We start from the raw sequence: 6,030 nt of genomic DNA on the forward strand, positions 1-6,030 counted from the left end.
GGTATTTGGTGTCAATTTAAACTGTAGAAGGGTATGATCTAATGTATTTGCATTTTCACTGTGTATAATCTTTATTTTACTTGTGGTCTTTGGTACCCTGCGAGGTGACCTAATAATGGTTTCAATTTTTTTTTTCTGTATATTCCTTAATTATATCTGCTGTTGAAATAAAAAAATTTTTTAAAAAAAATAGCTTCCATCCACCTTCTACTTTTAAGGCTATACCCAAAAGTCAATTGTTACGGGTATATTGCATTGTGTCTGATACCAAATGGAAAAAAATTACGTTTAGAACGTATCTAAAAAAAAAAATCATACAAAGAGGTTACCCTGCTGAACTTGTCCACAAAGAGAAAGAAAATATTTTTCAAGGCCTAATAAATCTGTGCCTAAAACAGAAAAGAAAAATACTAAGATGGATAGATTGTTTTTTGTGTCCCAACATAATGCCAGAAGTAGCCAGATAAATAGGATTATACGCAAATACTGGCATATTTTGCAGAAATGTTATCCAGACTAATGCATTTTTAGAACTCCCGATTCCAGCTTATAAAAGAAGCCCTAACATTAAAGATCGGTTAGTTAAAGCTGATGTGGGTAGTAGCAAATGCATTCAGATAACTATTACTGGCAGGGCACACACAGGATGGTTTCCTTGTCTATCATGCATCAATTGTAACTCCACGATTAAAGGAGATAGAATCTCCCACCCTTATACAGGTACAAAGTATATAAAATCAGAGGATATTTGACTTGTAGATCCAAATTTATTATTTATGCCATTAAGTGTCCATGTTCCTTATTATACATTGGGCAGTTGACTAGAGAATTCATTTATATATATATATATATATATATATATACACACACAAAAAAAACCTGGCACTCACCAGCAGATTCACAGTAATGTTTAAAAGCAAAACTGGGGGAAGTCAGTTACATTTGGTGCCAAAGGATCATCCCCAGGACCACGACAAGGTCTCCCCCTTCCTGGAACCCTAAACCAGCACCCACACAATGCATACTTCCAAACAAACCAACTGGGAATCTCCCAGGGTTGACACAGGCTTTTGTAACCTCCCCTATGTAAATACAAAACACAGGAATGGACCACATTTACAGACTTGATTGGATACACATCCTAAGCCACAGCAAACTCCACAGCCCTGAACACTGACAGACAGCTGCAAAGTTTCCAGCAACCCAAGCAGTTAACCCCAGAGCAACCTGGGTGACAGGTCCACAGGGAAGCATTACAAACATTATCAACACAACACACAGAAAACCTGGCACTCGCCAGCAGATTCACAGTTAGGTTTAAAAGCAAAACTGGGGGAAGTCAGTTACATTTGGCGCCAAAGGATCAAGCCCAGGACCACAATAAGGTCTCCCCCTTCCTGGGACCCTAAACCAGCACCCACACAATGCATACTTCCAAACAAACCAACTGGGAACCCTGGGTGCTGGTTTAGGGTCCCAGGAAGGGGGAGACCTTATCGTGGTTCTGGGCTTGATCCTTTGGCACCAAATGTAACTGACTTCCCCCAGTTTTGCTTTTAAACATTACTGTGAATCTGCTGGCGAGTGCCAGGTTTTCTGTGTGTTGTGCTGATAATGTTTGTAATGCTTGCCTGCAGACCTGTCACCCAGGTTGCTCTGGGGTTAACTGCCTGGGTTGCTGGGAACTTTGCAGTTGTCTGTCAGTGTTCAGGACTGTGGAGTTTACTGTGGATTAGGATGTGTACCCAGTCCAGTCTGTGAGTGCGGTCCATTCCTGTGTTTTGTATTTACATAGGGGAGGTTTCATCAGAAGCCTGATGAAACAGACAGCAGTCTGAGAAACGCGTTGCTTGTTCTTTTAATATCTAGTGTCATGAGACACTGAGATTTTTATTTTATTAATAAAATTTGGTTTTATGTTACCTCTTTGTGAGAGTCTGAGCTCTGTCAGTCCGGCAAGACATTGGAGAAACCAGTTTCCTTGCAGTGTCAGTGAGCTGGGACACTGTGAGATCCCAGTCTGTTTGATTTAGCACAATTGGGTGCTGCTCCACTTGTGAGTACCTTTTTGATTACCTAACAAATCTCTTTCACCAACTGTATTACACTAGGAGGCGCCTTTGTCTTTTTGTGATTTTTTTCACAGAGAAAACTTGCTCTTAGATCCTGATTTCCCTGACAAAGCAGCTGACTCCAGTCATCATCTGTGTTCCTGATCATTGATCATACTGGTATTTGATAACATTCATCATTTGGGACTATACCCACCCCAATTGGGACATTTACCATCTATATAACATTGCAGAAGAAGACAGCATTTCCAGATAAGAACCTTTCAGGAATTTCTTATTACTGTATTTGCTATTATTTGTGTTGTATCCTATGTTTCTCATAGTCCCATATTTATAAGAATTGTTTCTTTTTTTTTCTTCTTTTTTCTTTTTTCTTTTTTTTCTTTTTTGTTTACATTATTCCGTATAGTATATTTTATTATAGTTATTATATGTAATATCTTGTTCTCTTCTCTCTTAGCCTATTTACATAATAATCATATAAGGTCCTGTGCGCCCCCTAGTAGTAACACACCCTTAGTGTTACTGATTGTTTCTTTTGAGGTTACAAAAGCCTGTGTCACCCTGGGAGGTTCCAAGTTGGTTAGTTTGGAAGTATGCATTGTGTGGGTGCTGGTTTAGGGTCCCAGGAAGGGGGAGACCTTGTCGTGGTCCTGGGCTTGATCCTTTGGCGCCAAATTTAACTGACTTCCCCCAGTTTTGCTTTTAAACATTACTGTGAATCTGCTGGCGAGTGCCAGGTTTTCTGTGTGTTGTGTTGATAATGTTTGTAATGCTTTCCTGCGGACCTGTCACCCAGGTTGCTCTGGGGTTAACTACCTGGGTTCCTGGGAACTTTGCAGCTGTCTGTCAGTGTTCAGGGCTGTGGAGTTTACTGTGGCTTAGGATGTGTACCCAGTCCAGTCTGTGAGTGCGGTCCATTCTTGTGTTGTATATATATATATATATATATATATATATAAAAAAAACTAAATTTATGCTTACCTGATAAATTACTTTCTTTTACGATATGACGAGTCCACGGATTTCATCCTTACTTGTGGGATATTAACCTCCTGCTAACAGGAAGTGGCAAAGAGCACCACAGCAGAGCTGTATATATAGCCCCTCCCCTTCCCCTCCACCCTCAGTCATTCGGCCGAAGGTATAGGAAGAGAAAAAGGAAAGGCTAAAAGGTGCAGAGGTGACTGAAGTTTACAAAAAATATAAAGAAAAACTATCTTAAAAAGAACAGGGTGGGCCGTAGACTCATCATATTGTAAAAGAAAGTAATTGATCAGGTAAGCATAAATTTAGTTTTCTTTTACAAAGATATGACAAGTCCACGGATTTCATCCTTACTTGTGGGAAACCAATACCAAAGCAATAGGACACGGATGAAAGGACAAGACAGGAACCTAAACGGAAGTCACCACTGCTTGAAGAACCTTTCTCCCAAAGATAGTCTCGAAGAAGCAAAAGTATCAAATGTGTAAAATTTGGAAAAAGTGTGAAGGGACGACCAAGTCGCAGCCTTACAAATCTGTTCCACAGATGCATCGTTTTTAAAAGCCCATGTGGAAGCCACAGCCCTAGTAGAATGTGCCGTAATTCTTTCAGGAGGCAACTGTCCAGCAGTCTCATATGCCAGGTGGATGATACTTCTCATACAAAAAGAAAGAGGTAGCCGTAGCTTTCTGACCCCTACGCTTTCCAGAATAAACAATGAATAATGAAGATGATTGATGGAAATCCTTAGTTGCCTGTAAGTAAAACTTTAAGGCACGGACCATGTCCAAGTTATGTAACAGACGCTCCTTCTTAGAAGAAGGATTAGGACACAAGGAAGGAACAACAATTTCCTGATTAATATTCTTATTCAAAACAACCTTAGGAAGGAACCCAGGTTTGGTACGTAAAACCACCTTATCAGAATGAAATATGAGATAAGGCGAATCATACTGTAATGCTGAAAGCTCAGAAACTCTTCGAGCGGAAGAAATAGCAACCAAAAACAGAACTTTCCAAGATAATAGTTTAATATCTATGGAATGCATAGGTTCAAACGGAACCCCTTGCAGAACTCGAAGAACTAAATTCAAACTCCAGGGAGGAGTAATAGGTCTAAATACAGGCTTAATTCTAGATAGAGCCTGACAAAAAGACTGAACATCTGATACATCTGATCTGCTATGTTTTTATACTGAAGAATAAAGTTGAAAAGTTTTTTTTACCAATGCCGGTTTCTTTCTGGATTTAATCTGATACATTTGCCAAACGTTTGTGAAACAGAATTGACAAAGTTGAAAATTGTCCCTTTAAGGAACTTGCTGATAACCCTTTCTCCAATCCTTCTTGGAGAAAAGACAAAATCCTAGGAATCCTAACTTTACTCCATGAGTAACCCTTGGATTCACACCAATAAAGATATTTACGCCATATCTTATGATAGATCTTTCTAGTATCAAAGTATTGATAACTGAATCAGAGAATCCTCGCTTCGATAAAATCAAGCGTTCAATCTCCACGCAGTCAGTTGCAGAAAAATTAGATTTGGATGTTGGAAAGGACCTTGAATGAGAAGGTCCTGTCTCAACGGAAGTTTCCACGGTGGCAGAAAGGACATGTCCACTAGATCCGCATACCAAGTCCTGCGTGGCCACGCAGGCGCTATCAGGATCACTGAAGCTCTCTCCTGTTTGATTCAAGCAATCACGCGCGGGAGGAGAGGAAACAGCGGAAACACTTAAGCTAGGCTGAACAACAAAAGGTACTGCCAAGGCATCTATCAGTTCCCTTGACCGGGATCCATAGCTTGGCATTCTGACGAGATGCCATCAAATCCAATTCCGGTCTGCCCCATCTGAGAATCAATGAGGCAAATACCTCCGGGTGAAGTTCCCACTCCCCCGGATGAAAAGTCTGTTGACTTAGAAAATCTGCTTCCCAGTTCTCTACTCCTGGGATGTAGATCGCTGACAGATGACAAGAGTGGGCCTCTGACCAACGGATTATCTTGGATACTTCTATCATCGCTAAGGAACTCCTTGTTCCCCCTGATGATTGACATATGCCACCGTTGTTATGTTGTCCGACTGGAATCTGATGAATTTGGCCGAAGCTAACTGAGGCCACGCCTGAAGCGCATTGAATATTGCTCTCAGTTCCAGAATATTGATTGGAAGTAGAGACTCCACCTGAGTCCAAACACCCTGAGCCTTCAGGGAGTTCCAAACTGCACCCCAGCCCAGAAGGCTGGCATCTGTTCTCACTATCACCAACGAGGGTCTGCGGAAACAAGTCCCCTGGGACAGATGATCTGGCGACAACTACCAAAGAAGAGAATTTCTGATCTCTTGATCCAGAATTATCTTTGGAGATAAATCCACATAATCCCCATTCCACTGACCGAGCATGCACAGTTGCAGTGGTCTGAGATGAAAGCGAGCAAACGGAACGATGTCCATTGCTGCTACCATTAATCCGATTACCTCCATACACTGAGCCACTGATGGCCGAGGAATTGACAGAAGTGCTCGGCAAGCATTCAAAATCTTTGATTTTCTGACCTCTGTCAGAATTACTTTCATGGCTACCGAGTCTATCAGAGTTCCCAAGAAAGGAACCCTTGTCTGTGGGACAAGTGAACTCTTCTCTATGTTCACCTTCCAGCCCTGAGTTCTCAGAAAAGACAACACTATGTCAGTTTGAGATTTGGTCAGATGATATGTTGATGCCTGAATCAGAATATCGTCCAAATAAGGCGCCAACGCTATCCCTTGTTGTCTGCGAACCACCAAAAGAGACCCTAGAAACTTTGTGAAGATTCTGGGTGCTGTGGCCAACCCGAAAGGAAGAGCCACGAACTGATAATGTTTGTCCAAGAAGGCAAACCTTAGAAACCGATGATGATCTTTGTGGATTGGCATATGAAGGTAAGCATCCTTCAAATCCACGGTAGTCATATATTGACCCTCGT

Source organism: Bombina bombina, chromosome 5 (assembly GCF_027579735.1).
Source record: "Bombina bombina isolate aBomBom1 chromosome 5, aBomBom1.pri, whole genome shotgun sequence".
In the NCBI taxonomy this organism is placed as follows: Eukaryota; Metazoa; Chordata; class Amphibia; order Anura; family Bombinatoridae; genus Bombina; species Bombina bombina.